The sequence below is a fragment of the Neofelis nebulosa genome, chromosome 2, assembly GCF_028018385.1.
Source record: "Neofelis nebulosa isolate mNeoNeb1 chromosome 2, mNeoNeb1.pri, whole genome shotgun sequence".
NCBI lineage: Eukaryota > Metazoa > Chordata > Mammalia > Carnivora > Felidae > Neofelis > Neofelis nebulosa.
In genome coordinates, this window is record NC_080783.1 from 150,955,870 (window position 1) to 150,974,743 (window position 18,874).

Below are 18,874 nucleotides of genomic sequence, written 5' to 3' on the forward strand. Positions count from 1 at the left end.
GTAGCATAAGAAGAACCCAGGCCTTCAACTCTGGGTATTATAGATTTTCTCTTATTCTCCAAAAAAGACAGGTCAGACCAGGCATGGCCCAGCCAGTTTTATGAGTGTCAAGTAGGTGGTGACTTTTACTTCCTAAAGCCTTTATTTCACCCAAGCAGAACTAGAAGGGGAACTCGGTCCTTCTTTGTGTTTCCACGGGGAAAACTCTCTACTAGGCATTGCTGAGTAATGTGGATCTCATGAGATTTTATATCAGTTTGAGATGGAGATGAAGGCCTGAGGATTTGACCTTGTACCCCGATGCCCCACAACATCCTCACCTCCACAGACTAGTCTCTTACAATCCCGTCTCTCTGCCTCAGCCTGGGCCAAGTAGTCCAGAGACAGGGAGGGAGTTTACATGTGATGTCACATGTAAGCACTGAAGTTGATTCTCTACTCCCAAACCAATGACTGTAACCAACATCCAATCACACCCAGGAAAGAGGGACAACTTCAGACTTCCCAGAAAGAAGAGTTTTGCTTGACAACAGATGTTGGCGAGGATGCAGAGAAAGAGGAATCCTTTTGCACTGCTGGTGGGAATGCAAACTGGGGCAGCCACTCTGGAAAATAGTATGGAGGTTCCTCAAAAAATTAAAAGTAGAACTACCCTAGGACCCAGCAATTGCACTACTAGGTATTTGTCCAAAGGACACAGGAGTGCTGTTTCGAAGGGGCACATGTACCCCAATGTTTATAACCGCTCTATCAACAACAGCCAAGAGCCCAAATGTCCATTGACTGATGAATGGATAAAGATGTGCTATATATACAATGGAATATTACTCGGCAATCAAAAAGAATGAAATCTTGACATTTGTAACAATGTGGATGGAACTACAGTGTATTATGATAGGTGAAATTAGAGAAAAACAAATATATGACTTCACTCATGTGGAATTTAAGATACAAAACAAATGAAGATAAGAGAAGCAAAACTAATATAACAGGGAGAGGGATGGGGCACCTGGGTGGCTCAGCCGGTTGAGTATCTGACTTTGGCTCTGGTCATGATTTGTGGGTTTGAGTCCCACGTTGGGCTCTGTGCCAACAGCTCAGAGCCTGGAGCCTGCTTCGGATTCTGTGTCTCCCCCTCTCTCTGCCCGTACCCCTCTCATGCTCTGTCTCTCTCTCAGAAATAAGAAAACATTAAAAAAAATTGTTTTTAATTAAAAAACAGGGAGGGGGACAAAACATAAGAGACTCTTAAGTACAGAAAACAAACTGAAGGTTTCTGGAGGGTTTGGGGCGGGAGGACATTAAGGAGGACACTTGCTGGGATGAGCACTGGGTGTTATATGTAGGTGATGAATCACTGGATTCTACTCCTGAAATCATTATTACACTATATACTAACTTGGATATAACATAACATAACATAACATATAACATAAAAAAGAGGAGAAAAAAAAAGGAGTCTGGCTTGGAGGCCCAAATCTAGCAGGAAGGGGGTGGGGATTGTCTTGAAGCTACATTTGTAAAGCAAGCATGCTGTTTTCATGATGGGACAAAGTGTGTGGAGGAAAAAGAAGACAAAGTGACCAAAGAGACTTCAGCATTCTTCCAGGTGCAAGAAATGGGGCCAAGATATTCCTGCTCTCTGGGGCTCACAGCCTAGAGGTGGGAGATCACACAGGATGAGCCAAACAACATGGAATAAGCTTGGGAGAAGGTGCCAGGCAGGGGCTGGAGCCGCACCACATGACAAAATACTTAGAACCTTCTAGTTATTTAAAGCTAACAGACCAATTTTCCTTTCCTTCCAACCTCACTGGCCACCACCATCTACTTCCCTCCTGTAAAGGGGCAACTTTGGCTCATGTGAAAAAGACAAGCTTCCTTAGGACTAGAATAACTGGTTTATCAAGCCAAGAAGCAGCCAGGCCTGGTTTTTAAGGGCAGAAGGCCCTTCCTCTCTTGTCTTTTGGCCTGTCTTCTCTTCCCATGGGCCAGTTCAACACGAGGCCTGACTCCTCAAATAGCATTAACCAGTTTGTTTAAATACACACTCACCATTATATATAATATTGGGTACAGAAAAAAAGACTACTAGAAACACTTTTAAACACATGCTTATCTTTGAATGGTGAGATTACAGCTGTTTTATTTATTTTCCTTATGAGTTTCTGTGCTTTCCAAATTTTTATTTACAATGAATAAACATTACTTTGGAGAACAGAAAATAATTGGTGTTGCAAAAAAAAAAAAAAAAAAGCCAACAGGAGTGGAGGGAAATATGAATACACAGGCAAGGAGGTGAGAAATGGAAACCCAAACCCAAACCAAATCTTGGAAAACCAGGGCAGGTCCCTGAAGGGTGCAAGTTCTTCCGCATCCCTGCTAGACAAGCCTCCGGCCCCTCCTGCTGCCGCGCGCCCCGCCCCTCGCGGGCCCGCACCTGTTCCGCCAGAGGGCACCCTGGGACCGCCGCCCGGCGTCCTCGCCCCAGCAGCTAGATCTCTTGCAGGGGAGAGTCGTCCTCCCACCGCCGCGGACCCACCAGCGGGAAGGCGGGACACCCGTGCACAGCGAAGCAGGCTCTGTACACAGTGGTCATTGGCGCACCACACCTCACTCTGCCGGCAGGTAAACACCGTCCCGCGCAGCTCAAGGGCCGCCTGCGCCCCCGCCCCCGGGGCCTTTCCAGCGGCCCGCGGGTCCGGGTTGCCTCGGGCTTCTGCGCTGGAGTCTTCCTTCTGGCCCTCGCACCAGCCTCCTGCTTGGAGGCAGGGGAGCCCGGCCGGCCGGGTCACCTCTGCGCCCCCAAGGCACACGCGGGGCGGGGGAGGTGCTCGCGACTGGACTCCACCGCTCCCAAGAGTGATTGCTTTGTCTTTTGCCATTAAACAAAAATCAAAATTAGCTCCTGGGGGGCTCAGTTGGTTAGGCACACGACTTTGCTCACATCATGATCTCGGTCGGTGGGTTCGAGCCCAGAGTTGGGCTTGGTGCTGACAGCTCAGGGCCTGGAGCCTGCTTCTGGATTCTGTGTCTTCCTCTCCCTCTGCCCCTCCCCTGCTCACACTCTCTCCCTTCTCTGTCTCTCTCTCAAAAATAAACATTAAAAATTAAAAAAAAAAAATTAGGGAAGTAAAACATAGTAATATGTCGTTATGGCAAATCCAAATTATGTGTATATTAAAAAAATCGGTCTCCCTTCACTACCACTTTACCAACTCTCCTCTCCATAAATAACTAGCAATAGGTTCTTATAAATGCACTTCTATACATGTAGTAAGTATATCGTTGTGGAGATCTGTATGTTTGTCCGTGCGTCCATTCGTGCCTGGAAGATGGATCAAAATGTTAACCGTGGTCATTTGTCGGTGGTAGAATTAGAATGATTTCTATTTTCTCCGTGTTCTGCAGGGAAAATGTTTGAGGCAGGGGAGTCGTTACCATTTTTGAAACCCCTCCCCTCTTAAGACCGTCCGCACCTGCACATAAACAGACCTAACTCCCGCTGGCAGCTCTGAGACTCTTGCGTGGAGAGACTCCTGGTGATCCTGTCCTGGCTTCACCAAGCAGCGCTGTGGGTCCCCTAGTAACAACTTGAGGGTTGTGTCTCCGTGATTAATGACTATGATGGACTAGGCTAGGCTCCTGCCTACATATTTACCAGCTTTAAGAGCAGATTCATCCGGAAAGTGTGGGCTGCTGGTTTCTGCGAAATAACAATAGAATCCCAATGATAGTTTTATCAAAACACTGTGGATTAAGAACCCATAGGAAGGGGCATTTTTTTTTTCTTTGTGATTCTTGAAAAGCGATTTTGAAAGTTTTCTGTGATTTTGGAGGCCTGAGAACCCAAGTTCTGAATTCAAGCTTGTTCTAACTAACGCTGACTCTTTATTGTCTTTGAGCGTCATGTGGTAATTACCAGTTTCCTCCTTTCTCCTTCCTGGTTTCTGAAAAGCAGAAAAGGGTTTGGTGCTGTGTTCTAAACACACGGAGCCTGACCAGGTCTTTTGAGGATCTTTGTGAGGAGTAGATGTATAAAGCCGAGAGGCTCCCCTTCAAGACTGCCTTTCAAGGGTGGTCGGATTTGAGTTCTGTAGATGTAACCAATATTAAAAATACATATATTTTGTTTATTAAACATTTTTGTTAATGTTTGTTTATTTTTGAGAGAAAGAGAGCACGATCAGGGGAGGGGAGGGGAAGAGAGAGAGATACACACACAGAATCCGAAGCAGGCTCCAGGCTCTGAGCTGTCAGCACCGAGCCCGACATGGAGCTTGAACTCACGAACTGTGAGATCATGACCTGAGCCAGAGTCAGATGCTTAAGCCACTGAGCCACCCAGGCGCCCAGCACTACTGTTTTTATAAAAGAAAGGATGCATTGATATAAAAGGGACATGATCTCAGAATAAAGGACTGTCTTAAAGAGTAAACTTTGCTTTGTAAAACGTTTTACCGTATTTTCTTTAATTTTTCACGTTTCCAAAGTGAAAGTGTCACCGGCTTGCATTTTGCCCATTTTCATGTGTTAGCCACTAGAGCACAAGACCTGTAGTTCAATCTTTATTTGATCAGAGCTTTTCTTGCACTATTTTAGGGCAGTCATGCTGAGTATTAGTGAACATTGTTAAGTACATGGAGGTGAGAAGTAGTAGACATTTGGGTGAGATTATACTAATTAGAACTTTACACGAATCCTATGATCCTATACTAATCCTGGATCCAAACCTTCCAACTTAGACAAGTGTACCACCATTTAGTATTTCAGTTTTAGATTGCTTTTGTTGTTTCTGTTGGGGTTGGACTTTTAGTGCTTGCTAGATCATTGAAGGTCCTTCTACTTGGATTCTCCTCAGTTGAAGGCATTTTGCTAATGATCACCCAAAGAACTGAGTCTTTTGATACCATATTCTTTGGCGTAAAGTATTTTCCAAATTATAATCAGCGAATTTCAAGGAAACAAGTTTTGAAAGTGGGTTATACTAGCCAGCTGCTTAAAATCAGAAGGGGAGGGGAGGGGGGAGAGGAGCAAGGAGTGAAGGCAGAGGAGAGGGGAACAACAAGAAGAATCAATTAAAATGAAAGGGATGCTGTATGCCATTTTTTTAACCTTTTCTAGAATTGAAGCAGATATTAGGACCAACAATCAACCTCCCATTTCTTTTTTTTTTTAATTTATTTATTTAAAAAAAAATTTTTTTTTTTTTAACATTTATTTATTTTTGGGACAGAGACAGAGCATGAATGGGGGAGGGGCAGAAAGAGAGGAAGACACAGAATCGGAAGCAGGCTCCAGGCTCTGAGCCATCAGCCCAGAGCCCGACGCGGGGCTCGAACTCACGGACCGCGAGATCGTGACCTGAGCTGAAGTCGGACTCTTAACCGACTGAGCCACCCAGGCGCCCCCAACCTCCCATTTCTTAAAAGTAATCAGGCCATTAAATCACCCTGCAGTTGAAAGCAGTTTGTAGACGAGGCGCCCTCTGATCTGCATCCCTCACCACACATACCTCAGCCTGCTGACGTTGCCCAGCCCCAGACCTGGTGACATAATGACAAGGCAGCTCCCTGGATGTCGAGGGAGGCGGGAGGTTTTCCGGGCACAGGCTCTACTGTATTACAGAGTAGTAATGGAAACCACAACCTTCAATATGACTTTTCCCCCCGAACCTAGCATTAGCTGGTGTTAAAATATTTCAGCCAGGGAAAGCAAAAGCTTTTAGTGGTTTTACCTTGTCTTGAAAGGGAGAGTTTGACCCAGGTCCTAGATGTCTGGGAAGAGGATGCATTTGCAACTTCAACTCTCTTGAGCTTCAATTTCCAAAGAACCTTCCATCAGAATAGACTTGCAGAGAACTCACACCACATTGGCACTCTCCAGTCTTCATCCTCGACTCTGTTCCCTCATTCTTTTCTGGTCAAGCCATCCCAAACTGTGTCTGCAGCCGTCACATAGACGCACACTCCTGAGTTGGTACTTTTATCCCTGACTTGTTTCCAGAGCTCCAGACGTATATTTGTGTCTGTTTGCTGAATGTCTTCTACCCAACAGGCACCTGCAGCTCAGCATATTCCAGATCAAACCAATCAATTCTCTCCATCACTGGGAGCAGCCTCCTTCGCCTTCTCTATCCCTTTCTTTATTTTGGTGAGCCACATCGTCATTTATCAGATTGTTCAGGCTGAAAACCTTGGTGTCCTCCCCCCCCCCCCCCATTTCCTAATTGTCACTAAGGTCCATCCTCCTGTACCCTAGCGTGTCTCACTCTCCCTTCTCTTTTTCTCCACCTCACTGTCACAGCCCTGGTCCAGGCCTTCATCAGCTCTCACCCGCACTGGGAAACTGCCTTCTAACTGATCTTGGGGTCACAGTAGCATCTCACCAGAAGAGCTCGCCTGCACAGCTGTCAGAGGATCCCTGGAAAACATTGCTCAGTTTCCATCTGTCTCTCACTTAAACCTATCTGATGGCTCTCATTGCCAGTATGATAAGGTCCAAACTTCTGGTCACATCACATCAAGTTCTTCCCATCTGGTTCCCGGCCATCCCGGTGTCTTCCTGGGACACCCTCTACCATGTGTCATGCAGGAGAGACTACGGTCTGCCCGCCACCCCACCCCCCCCCCCAATTTATGTTCTCTCCTGCTTCTGGATTAAAATAATGACAATTGCTGGGGCTCCTGGGTGGCTCAGTCAGTTAAGCATCCAGACTTCGGCTCAGGTCATGATCTTGTGGTTTGTGAGTTCGAGCCCCGCATCAGGCTCTATGCTGACCGCTCAGAGCCTGGAGCCTGCTTCGGATTCTGCCCCTCCCCCACACTTGCTCGCTCGCTCTCTTGCTTTCTCTCTCTCTCTCTCTCTCAAAAATAAACATTTAAAAAATACAATGACAATTGCTAATTCCTGTTACAGTCTTTCTTGCAATTCAATGTGGCCAGGTGACAAAGTTCTGGATAGTGGAATGAAGCAAAAGTATCATGAGAAAGTTTCCAAGAACTTTTGCAGGAGGACATGACCTTTACCCCTCCTCTGTTCCCCCTTTTTCCATCCTACAGTCTGGAACAACAGTGTGACAGTTTCCATCTTGGACCATGAAGATGCGGGGGACACCCCAGGGAAAGGAAAGCAGCAAGCCGGGAGGTGCCACGGAGCAGAATTGCTACAGCCCTGACTGCCTACATCTGGAATTTTCAGTGATAGATGAACTTCTAACTTGGTTGACCCACTGTTATTCTGAGTCTCTGTCCCTTGCTGCTGAGCCTACGCCTAACCAACATCGAATCTGCTAGTAGGTAGAAGATGCTCTAGGTAACCTCATGTTTGTCTTTTCCTTTCTCTGCGCTCCAGAGAAGCCAGCCAACCCCGTGGTCTTTCAACTTTTCACTCTTTCCATAAACGTTTATTGCCATAGCATCTTGGCTTTCCGATGTTTTGGTTTCCATAGACACCTTTTGTCCCAGGTGACCTCCAGTGATCATTTAAATAATGCTTTTGCCACTGCGCACCGTAGACAGGTGGGGTTTGCAAACTCTATCTGACTGGCAGAGTTCCTTCCGGAACCATAACTTCAAGGCCTTCTGGAAATGCGGCTTCGTTCCCAGTTCTGCAGAACAGGCAAGCACACCGGGAACGGCTGTGGCCTGGGTCAGTCCGGAGTGTCCAGCTCATTGTTCTCTGTCCATCCCCTGCGACACCTCTCCCTTCCATAGACTTCCTTCCATAGACTTCCCAAGGTGTTTCATGCCTCCTTTAGGTCACTTCTGCATTTTCCCTCTGCCTTGAATCTTGCCCTTCCCCCACCCTCACTTCCTGTGGGTTTATGCTCATCTCCTAGGATCCAAATCCAGTGCCACCCTTGGCAGAACAAGTGGGTCCTGCCTGCTGCGCGGTCTAAGTAGCACTTTGGACATCCTTCGGAAATTGTCCTGGCTGAGTCATGCTCCCTGGCTTACAGCTCTCTCTTCTCTACTAGAGCGTGAGCTCCTCGGGGGCTGCGTTATCGGCACCCGTGTGCCTGTGCCCTTCTCTGCATTCCTCTTTGTATTCTCAGGCACAGGGCAGGCACTGAGGAAATATTTGCTGAACTAGTGAATACTGATGAGGGCTCCAGAAAAAGCTATCTCCTCCCCCCAGACCGTTTAGGGTTGACAGTACAGACTCCTGAGCACAGAACTGCTCGTGTAGTCATCTCAGCTCCTCCACTTGCCAGCTGAGGGCATCTCAGGCGCATTATGTAACCTCCCTGTTGAATGAGTTCAGTAAACCCTACAGGGTTCTTGTGAAGATTAAGTAACAGTTTCTGTGGAGCACTTAGCACACAGTACCTGGCCCACAGATAGAACTCAGCAAACACCGGCCATTATCGTTTTGTGGTTGTCTCTCTCTTTCATGCTGGTTCCCTCTTCTCTCCTCTGTCTGTACTTTGCTTTTCAATAATGTTTTGACACAACAAACATCTTCTGAGCCCCAGGACTGTGCCAGGACAAACAGTCACCGTGCTGGGGAGCACACTGGCTTTGGGGGAGGTAGACACATAAACCCTGAGCTGCAGCAAAGCTGAATGATGGAGGTTCTCCCCAGTTTTTGTGGAAGCACAGGGAAGGGGAGAGGGCAGGTCAGGAAATGATTCACAGAGGAGGTGGTCCTCCAGTTGACGCTCGAAACGGGAGTGGGAGGGAGAGGTACCTGCTGGGCAGTGAGGGGAGTGTGTAAAGGTGTGCAGATGGCCAGCACAGTGTGGCCTGGGGAGCTGCCAGTGGTTCAGAAGACTAGGCCCACGGTTCTCACACTGGAGCGTGCATCACAATCCCCTGGAAGCCTTGGTAGATTGCTTGGCCTCTTTACCAGTGTTTCAGATTTATCAAGTCTGGGGTAAGTGCATTTTTTTTTTAATGTTTATTTATTTTTGAGAGAGAGAGGGAAAGAGAGAGAGAGACTGAGCCGGGGATGGGGAGGGGCAGAGAGAGAGGGAGACACAGAATCCGAAGCAGGTTCCAGGCTCTGAGCTGTCAGCACAGAGCCCGATGCAGGGCTCGAACTCACGAACCGTGAGATCATGACCTGAGCCAAAGTAGGACGCTTAACCCACTGAGCCACCTAGGCACCACTGAGATTTTGCATTTTTAATACACTTCTGTGTTGCACTCCTGTTGCTGGCCAGGGACCCCCTCTGGGTGGGGGCGAGGCACAGGGATGGTGGGAAGAAGAGAGGATTTAAGACACCAGCTCAGCAGTTTAGTTTTTTTTTTTTTAACTTATTTATTTTGAGAGAGACAGAATGAGCAGGGGAGGGGTAGAGAGAGGAAGAGAGAGAATCCCAAGCAGGCTCCGCACTGTCAGCACAGAGCCTGATGCGGGACTCCATCTCCTGAACCATGAGATCACGACCTGAGCCGAAATCAAGGGTCGGACACTTAACCAATGGAGCCACCCAGGCATCCCAGGAATTTAGATTCTATAACAATGGTGACAGCCAGAACTATGAAAGCGTTTTAAGGGGAAGAGCATCCAATCAGATCGGTGTGGCGCAAGTAGGTTTTAAGGGCACACGACTTCAGAAGGGAAGGCAGGTGAGCAGTTGAATCCTGGTGAGTTGTGGGTGGTCTGGGCCGTGCTGGGCATGGAGCCCGTCTGTGCAGAAGCCCCAGCCTCCCAGCCCCGGCCTCTCTCCCCTTGCTGCTCTTTTCTCCTGCTCACAAAGGAAGAGGTGCATCCCTCTTTTCCAGGGCCACCATGCTGTCTCCTCCGGACAGACCGTCTTCCAAACATCTTCAGTTGTTCCCCGACCTCTTCCTGTTGGGCGTAGTTGAAGCCAAACCTTCACATGCACCCCAGCTTCTAGAATCACACTACCCATCGGCTCCTTTTGGCTGCTATTCTTGCTGCAAAATTTATTTATTCTGTATTTCGGTATAGTTGATATACAATGTTCCATTAGCTTCAGGTGAGCAACATAGTGATTCTACACGTTTATAGAACATGCTGTGCTCACCATCTGTCCCCATACAGCGCTGTTAAAGTACCGTTGACTATATTCCCTGTTGTACCTTTCATCCCAGTGACGTATTCATTCCGTAGCTGGAAGCTTGTACCTGCCCCCTCCCCCACCCTCCCCCCCCCCCCCACCAATCTGCTTCACCCATTTTGCCCCCCCATCCAACCTCCTCTTTTCTGCCAGCCATCAGTTTGTTTTGTAGTTGTGGGTCCATTTCTGCTTTTTGTTTGCTTATTCATTTGTCTTTTTTTAGAGTTCACATATTGAAATGTGGATAACTTTGTTTTTTTAACCAAAAACTTCTCAGTGAATGGTCATGCCCGCCCCATTTCTTCACCCCAGGGCTTGACTGCCTCAGTCTCATTTGCACCTGCCTAAACAATGAAATGCAACTTGTTTTTCTTGTTTGCTTTAATAGCATCACCACTACTCCCACCAACATGTCTTTTTTTTTTTTTTTTTTAAGTTTTACTTTATTTGAGGGAGACAGAGAGAGTGTGAGTGGCGGAGGGGCAGAGAGAGCAGGGATAGAGAGAATCCCAAGCAGACTCTGAGCCGCCATTGCAGAACCCAAGGCAGGGCTCGAACTCCCGAAACTGTGAGATCATGACCTGAGCCGAAACCAAGAGTCGGATGCTTAACCAACTGAGTCACCCAGGTGCCCACCCCAACCTCCCCGCCACCAACATGTCTTAAAGAGAACCCACATAAAAAGCTCTGACAAAAATAGTTAATAAATGTGGAAAATGCCTGAACAGAATTGAGTTTTTAGTCCTCCAGGCCTTTGTCAACCTTTCTACTGCAAAACAGCTTACAGGAAATCTGTATGTGGTGGGAATATTTTATTGTCCCTGATTCAGCCGACACAATCCGATTTGTCTGAACTGATGAAATCAGAAGAAAATGGAGACTTATGTTAAGTGTCATTCCACAGAGACATTATGTCTTATACTCTCCTGGTCTGTGTACAGCCCAGTTCCTTAGAAACACGATTTCTTCACCTTTGCACTAACGACGGTAAAGAAGTGGTCATGAATTGTCCACCATTTGTTTCTACATTCTAAATTTTTTAAAGGCTTGAAATAAAAATGGGGCCTTTGGGGGTCTGGGAGCAGAAGCTAAGACTGCTCTTAAAGGTTCTTCATTAACAGTTCTGCACTGACAGTGCCTGGGATTCTCCCTTTCTCTCTGCCCCTCCCCAACTTGCTCGCTCTTGAAATAAATAACCTTAAGACAAAACAAAACAAGGGGCGCCTGGGTGGCTCAGTTGGTTGAGCGTCGGACTTCGGCTCAGGTCATGATCTCACGGTTTGTGGGTTCGAGCCCTGTGTCGGGCTCTGTGCCGACAGCTCGGAGCCTGGAGCCTGATTCGGATTCTGTGTACCCCTCTGTCTCCATCCCACCCCTGCTTGTGCTCTGTGTCTGTCTTTCAAAAATGAATAAACATAAAAAAAAAAGTTAAAAAAAAAAAGGCAAAACAAAACAAAAGGTTCTTCATTCAAATGTTGTAACAAAACACGAAATGTTCACTGAATCCAGTTCACTCTCTTGAATGTGTAACAGGGACTGGCTTCCTTCCTGAAGAGGCTGTTTTCTGAGTGTTGCTTATAGCCAGAGATCTCACTTTTCTGTTTTGAACTTTCCCCCTTCTACTGGACCATTTCTCTTTTTGCTGTAAATCCTTGAGCCCATGTAGTCTTTTCACAGGTATCTTCCAACAGTGAGGGAGCTGAAATATCCCCCAAATAAATTTCTGACTCATAATGTCAATGAATCTGAAGAGCTGGGAAGTTACAGAAAGCAGGCAGAGAGGCCCTTCTCTTATTAGTAAGTGTTCCCCTTTAAATGTTTCTCCTCCACTTTCTTCCTTCTGTGGCTTTGCAAAAATCCACAGCTTTCTCAGCCATTCGTGTTCTTCCCTGGGAGCAAAAGTGAAGATTCTATTTTTCTAGTCCAGGAGAGCACCAGCAACTCTTCCTTGTAAGCATCTTCTTGGGTGAAGGGCTTCTCTCTTTTTTAAGCCAGCAACTTCCTCTTTTAAACACAATTCTGGATTTACTCACTGTATTTGTTGAGAGGACACAGAGCAAAAACCCTGTGATCTTAACCCCCAAGCTCTTCCTCCCCAGAGAGCTCCCAGGGAGGCAGGAGGAAGGGTAAGAGACTCCCCGGGAATCCGTGCTGGGAGAGCAGAACCTGGGCTGTGTTCCTGGAGGGAGCCCCGGAAGCCCAGTGGGACAGGAGTGGAGGAGGGGTGGGGAGAGGACAGGGAGGTGTTTGCCCCCCTCCAACTCTGGGGACCCTCTCCAAATCAGAAGAGAAGATTGGTCACATTATTTTATGCTTGAGGCAACCCGGTGAGATCCACGTGTTCATGTTTCTGGTCTATTTGTTCTCTCAACTGGAAAGAATTTAGAAGTCTGAAAAAAACTGCCAGAATATTGTCTCCTTCACTCTGGCTCCTGCCAACTTAATTTGAAATTGGCTTTCTCAGTTCTCTCTTTCCCATCTGGGAAGAACCCAGACAGATTTCTGCTTGCAGATGGTAAAACTCTGCCCCACATCCACGCGAGATCTGCTTCTTCTAGTCCAAATTAGGAGGTTGGCTCAAAATGATGTTGGTGACTTTTCGGGCCACACTGGGGATTGTCCCAAGGGCAATTAGACGGCTGCCCAGGGCCTGATGGTTTTCCTAAAGACTTGCAGTTTTTCAGAAAGGGCGCGGTAGGGAATTGGAGAGAAACTATAATAAGAGAAAGTCTGAAATACCCTGGAACGTCTTCAGGTATGACATCATGGAAGTATTGCCAGTTCTTAGAAAGTTATCCCAAGGCTGAGCACACTATAGGCTCAGTCAGACACTTGCTAAATATTTATAGGATGAATGAATAAACACACTACTAGAATGAACTAAATAAACACTCAATAAATACGAGGGATGTTCTTTATGTTTTCTTTCATTTGTTTTGATCGAAAACTATCTTAGCCATTTCCCACAATTTTGTTTTCAGATTCAATCTTGTTTCCAAATTGATGAATACAATGGCTGCTGGCCCAAAGACCCCTTCCCACCATCAGCAAAGGTGACTGCTACGATGGCATTCCATCTCTCTGTCCCTGTTAAATTTGAGTATACCAGTGGGAAGATTGGAAAACATTTCTGCCCCTGAAAATATATCAGACACTATGGTGTGCTGAGGATTCTACAGGCTGCATGTGACTATCAAGAAAACAATCAATCTATGAACTGCAGAGGTGGGTGTGAACACCACTGCCCTGGGGCTGTTTACATTCCTCCCAGCTGCCAGGTGAAGGCGATCAGATGGAAGGCGGAGATGTCATTCCCTCTTCGATGCCAGATGGAGGTGGTCAGGTGACATTCCTCCCAGCTGCCAGCTGAAGGTGATCTGATGGTTTTCTTCCTTGTTTGCAGTCAGCATTTCTGGAGTTTGCCCCCCAGGTATGCCATCCAGGAAGACCACGAGCACAACGGGGTGATTGTAGGCAAGACCGAAGATGTCAGCCCTTGCCAAAGGAAGGTTATGGAGAGTGGTGGGGTTGTGTACATGAATGACCTCCCAGTCTACACTCAGGTGGGTCCCAGGACCAGAGCTCCTCAGCACCTTCCCCAGATCAGCACCCCAGGGGTCATGGAACCCAATGCCTACTCTCCTGAATCAATGCGGTACTGAGTTGCTCAGTGATTTTCTTTTCTTTAAAAAACAATTTTTTAAAATTTTTTTGTTTATTTTTGAGAGAGACAGACCGCAAGCAGAGGAGAGACAGGGAGGGAGACAGAGATCCGAAGAAGGCTCCAGGCTCTGAGCTGTCAGCACAGAGTCCAGTGCGGGGCTTGAGCTCACAAGCTGAGAGATTCTGACCTGAGCCTAAGTCAGACACTTAACCGACTGAGCCACCCAGGCGCCCTGCTCAGTGGTTTTCAAACTGTGATCTGCACAATCTGAGATATTCTGCCCAGAATGAGCAAAAATTCAAGCATTCCCACTTCTAAACTGAAGAGCTCTACTTTTTTTTTTTTTTCTTATTGATTTTGTATTTTAGGCTTCCATGCTTTTATTAGAAGGGAATGCTGCATTCTTCAAGCAACAATGATAGCCAGTGAGGCCAAGGATAAGGGGTCTGACGGTTCTAACATAGGACCCTGTTTCCTATAGGCACTTAATGCATGTTCATTAGATTGAAGAAGCACCGCTTTCTCTGAACTTCATTTCCAAATTGAAACCTTTAGGACTGAGTCTGCATTCTTGTGACTTTCACTGCAGGGAAACTGAAACCAACCTGAAGTTGGACCGTGTTTATTTGCTATCCTTTAACCCAACCAACACCTCTTGTTTACAGAACACCCAGCTCATAGGGAGCACTCAATGAGTGTTTGTTGAATGGATGAGTCAAATGTAAGATGTGTAATCCTATGCAAGGGACTTGCCCTCATTTGTAAAATGAGCCTAAATCCACCTTCTTTGTAGTTTGTAGTGAGGATTAAATGGAAGAAGATAGGTGAGTTGTTTAGCACATAATAGGATCAAGAAATTTTATTTTATGCTCTTCTCTTTCACATAAGCAATAGATATACCCTGCGTGTACTTGAGGGAGGTGATCTCATAAGTGAAGAACCAGGCAGTGAAGAACATGCTGGTGGCCAACAGCAGCGTAATTGGAGGGGGAGGACAGCCAGGTGCACCGGGCTGGTATGTCTCCTCATGGTCTCCGGCTCTGTTTTGCTGGCAGAAAAGGATCGTCCACCATTCTGCCCTGTCTGGGTTTTCATCTGCTGCTCTGGACCTTCTTGCTGGGGTTCAGGCAGAGGCTGTGATGACATCAGGAAGATTGGCCAGAATGATCCTATCAAAAAGTAAGCTCTGCATGGGAAACGTGGTGGCCAAGACAAAAGTTGTCTTTCGGTGAGTTGTTTTTATTTTATTATTTTTTTTAACGTTTTTATTTATTTTTGAGACAGAGAGAGATAGAGTGTGAACGGGGGAGGGGCAGAGAGAGAGGGAGACACAGAATCGGAAGCAGGCTCCAGGCTCTGAGCCATCAGCCCAGAGCCCGACGCGGGGCTCGAACTCACGGACCACGAGATCGTGACCTGAGCTGAAGTCAGACGCTTAACCGACTGAGCCACCCAGGCGCCCCTCGGTGAGTTGTTTTTAAAATCTATGGAACGTGAAAAAAGGGGAGCATTGCACAGAAAAAAAAAATCTGAATAAATATATGAACACACAAATAACCTAATGCATGATCTGTCTGCAGACAGTAAGGGGACCCGTAGAAAAGTGACAGTGATTTCCTTACTCCATAAAGGCCTCTTCTTGCTCTGGACACAGCCATTCTGAATGCTCAAAATTGACCATGTAATTTCCACCTTGTTTAGGGCTTCCCCTGCATTAAAGCTGGCACTTTTTGTCATAATCTAGGTTTCAGCATAGGGTGAACGGATATACATTAGAAACATAGTATTTCCTTCCTACTGAGCGTTGCCATCTTCAGACAGCACACATCACTGTCCTTCAGTGAAACCTTCTGCCTCTCCGGGCTGATTGCACGGACTGTACATATACACTTTAATGTTACTTACTTCACGGTGAGGAGAACTGGGGAAGAATTTCCTGCTAGTCCTAAAAGATTTCCTAGGAGTTTTAAAGACGTTGTGTTTTACTCATAGACTTTGCATCCAGTCTGGATGTAAAAATCGCTCCTCTCTATGCACTGCGACAACAAGAGTGGTTTTATAATTTGAAGGGGATAGGTTAGCATCACTACTGAGATGGAGGGCGACATGTATATTTCAGATACAATGTAGGGATCTAGGTGTGTGGTTTAAGTTGGGTCAAAGTGCCAGTAAAATGTTAAATTATTTTTATATGATATTCTTTTTTTTAAATGTTCTTATCTATTTTTGAGACAGAGAGAGAGCGTGGGCAGGGGAGGGGCAGAGAGAGAGGGAGACACAGAATTCGAAGCAGGCTCCAGGCTCTGAGCTGTCATAACAGAGCCTGACGCGGGGCTCAAACCCACGGACTGTGAGGTCATGACCTGAGCCAAAGTCGGATGCTTAACCGACTGAGCCACCCAGGTGCCCCTATGATATTCTAACATATCATCCTTTTCCTCTCTTTGAGCTGATGTGGGCACACCACCGTAATGATATCTGTCAACAAACAAACTGACCTTGAGCTGCATAGAAAAACACACGATAGCTTTGTCTATGGGATCGACATCAAGATAAACAAACAAAGCATTTCGGGTTGGGCATGTCCCCAGCTCAACATAAAATGGACTCAAGGTATGAGATGTTTTCTAGTTATACTCCAGTCTTTGACAAACCTCATTTGGTTGCTGTCCAAGAGACAAGAAGTAAACTTTAAGAGAAGCCTGCTCCACAACTCTCACGTCAGAGTGGTTAATGACCGTCATTGTCAAGTCCTTATTTCCTACACCTCGGCATAGTGGTGTGCTGATAAAATGCCTCTCAAAACCAAAAACCAAACCCAAATATCGGATGATTGATTTGTGATATTTGCCAACTTCCGTAATGTAAATACTCCTGCTGTGGCTGATTTTGAGCTACCAACAGTTGCTGGTTTGCAAAATCCCTGAATACTTAGCAGTTAGATCTGGTGAGCTGTCACAAGGTGCCTCTGATGCACCTTTGTGTCTGTTTCTCTTCCATGCTCTCCTACGTCTGGGGCTTTATACCTGCTCTTACTTCTGCCTGGAATGTGCCAGTGACCCTACTCCTTACTCTGCAGTCCGGCTCTTCAGTTAATGTTGTTGGAATCCTTAAGGGAATTAAACAGTGATACAAAGCACTTGGAAGAGTGCCGGTTGTACAGTGAATGCTATTTAGGGGATGTTTATTAATATTCTTTTCCTTTAGTGACCATCAAGACTGAATTAGGCATTCCTCTTGTGTGTGCCCGTCTGCTCTGCTTCTCCTCCTGTGCTACCCCCCCCAGACTGCGTCGTACTGGTTTCCTTTCTGGCCCTTGTTGGGTCAAGCTTCATAATGGAAGCACTGACCTCGTTTTCTGTTGCATCCCTGGCAAGCATAGTGCCTGGAAACTGGAAGACACTCGATGTATACTTGTTAAGTAATAACCTGTTAGGGCATTGAATCTGTTGTTTACTACCAACTTAAATTAGAAATTAAGAGGGTAAGGAGCACCTCGGTCGCTCAGTCCATTAAGCATCCAACTCTTGGTTTTGGCTCAGGTCATGGTCTCACGGTCCGCGGGTTTGAGCTTGGTTTCCGCTCAGGTCATGATCTCATGGTCCGTGGGTTTGAGCCCTGTGTCGGGCTCCATGCTGATAGTGCAGAGCCTGCTGAAGACTCATGCTCTCCCTCTCTCTCTGCCCCTCCCCCCTCAAAATAAATAAATAAACATAAAAAAAGACATTTAGAAGGTCAGTGTGCATGTCAGAAATGATTATGAGGAAAGGGTGGAGGGGAAGATACAGTGATAGCTAAAGAAGATGTATTTTCTGGGGCTGTAGTAGGCTTTATTTGTGCTGACAGAAAGGGTGTTCCATTGATTGGAGTAGCCAAAGTAGGGTCTGATTCAGTTTGTGGTCTTCTGGTGCTTCCATGGACAACTGCATTATCATGGAGGGTAGCGACTTCTTGGGCATCATAAGAACACTTGTAAGTTCAGGAACTCTCTTTCTATTTAAGACCCTTATACTGAGTGTGTGTCTTTGTCAGGGAAAGGTGGTAGGGAGAGGTTGTCTCTAAAACAGCTCTAATGAAATCCTTTTTTTTTTTTTTTTGATTGACTGTAAGTGCTTCTTAACCACTTTGAGGTTACAGATCCCTTTTAAGAATTTGATAAAAGCTTCTAACCAAAAGAATGCTCTGTGTACATAAATACATAAATCTTACACACAATTTATTTGTGTACTTCCAAAGAACCCCAATGTAATGCTCCTGTCTTCATGCATTTTGTCTGATTTATCTTCATAATATTTCTTTGAAGTTGGTAGGGGTGGAAACGAAGAGTGATGAGTTCATTTGCCCAGAATACATAATGGTAGCAATTGCATAATTGATTAGGATGGCATAAATAACGTCACCTGGCCATCCGGAGTGACTACTGGAAATTGAAGTGCTATTTTAAGGGAACTTGCTTTTATTATGAGGTACTATCTTTTATTTTTTTATTTTTATTTTTTATGTTTTATTTCTTTTTGAAAGAGAGAGAGAAAGACAGAGTGGGAGTGGGGGAGGGGCAGAGAGAGGGAGACACAGAATCCAAAGCAGGCTCCAGGCTCAGAGCTGTCTGTCAGCACAGAGCCTGATGTGGGGCTCGAACCCACGGACGTGAGGTCATGACCTGAGCCGAAGTCAGACGCTTAACTGACTGAGCCACCCAGGCGTCCCCATGAGGTAATATCTTAAACATTTAATCAAGTCCTGGAATCTTCTGCAGTTTCATCTGGTCTACGCCATGTTGGGAATCATCATAGTCATTCTTGTGTTCATTACTCACCATTGCAAACAGACAATTGGATGGGTTTTAAGCTAGCCTGAGACCCAATAATCACCTAAAATTCTATCCTTTCAGTTGTATATTATGTAAGAGCTGGACTCCAAACACAGACATTAACAATGAGATTCTCTGAACTTTCTCATGTTTCTGCTAATGGAGGGTGGGGTGCGGTAGAGGAGGCTAACAAAAACCAGTTACTCTGTATTTGCAGTACATTTGGAAAGCCAGTTTCTTTTCCTAATTTTTTCTTGCCCATGTGAATAGTTTAATGCATCTCTATTTCCTGGAGACAAACCAGGCCAATGGAAGCAAGTCAGGTCTTCTCTAAAAGGAGGGATTAAGTTTGTAGTTTCCAGTGTCTCTT

The 18,874-nt window shown here is 46.1% G+C and overlaps 1 protein-coding gene across 4 annotated transcripts in view; it reads left to right on the forward strand.

The window, feature by feature from the left end:
* The first annotated feature begins 2,428 nt into the window (after positions 1-2,428).
* The window catches only part of CTBS (chitobiase), a 70,262-nt gene continuing 53,816 nt past the window's right edge, over positions 2,429-18,874 (forward strand). Inside the window, exons 1-4 of one of the 4 annotated variants that reach the window (XM_058716791.1) lie at positions 2,429-2,628; positions 7,062-7,314; positions 13,012-13,593; positions 14,583-14,922. The gene's annotated coding sequence lies outside the window, so the exon portion shown is untranslated. The remainder of the gene's footprint in view (positions 2,629-7,061; positions 7,315-13,011; positions 13,594-14,582; positions 14,923-18,874) is intronic. The other 3 variants (XM_058716792.1, XM_058716794.1, XM_058716795.1) reach the window with 3 other exon arrangements.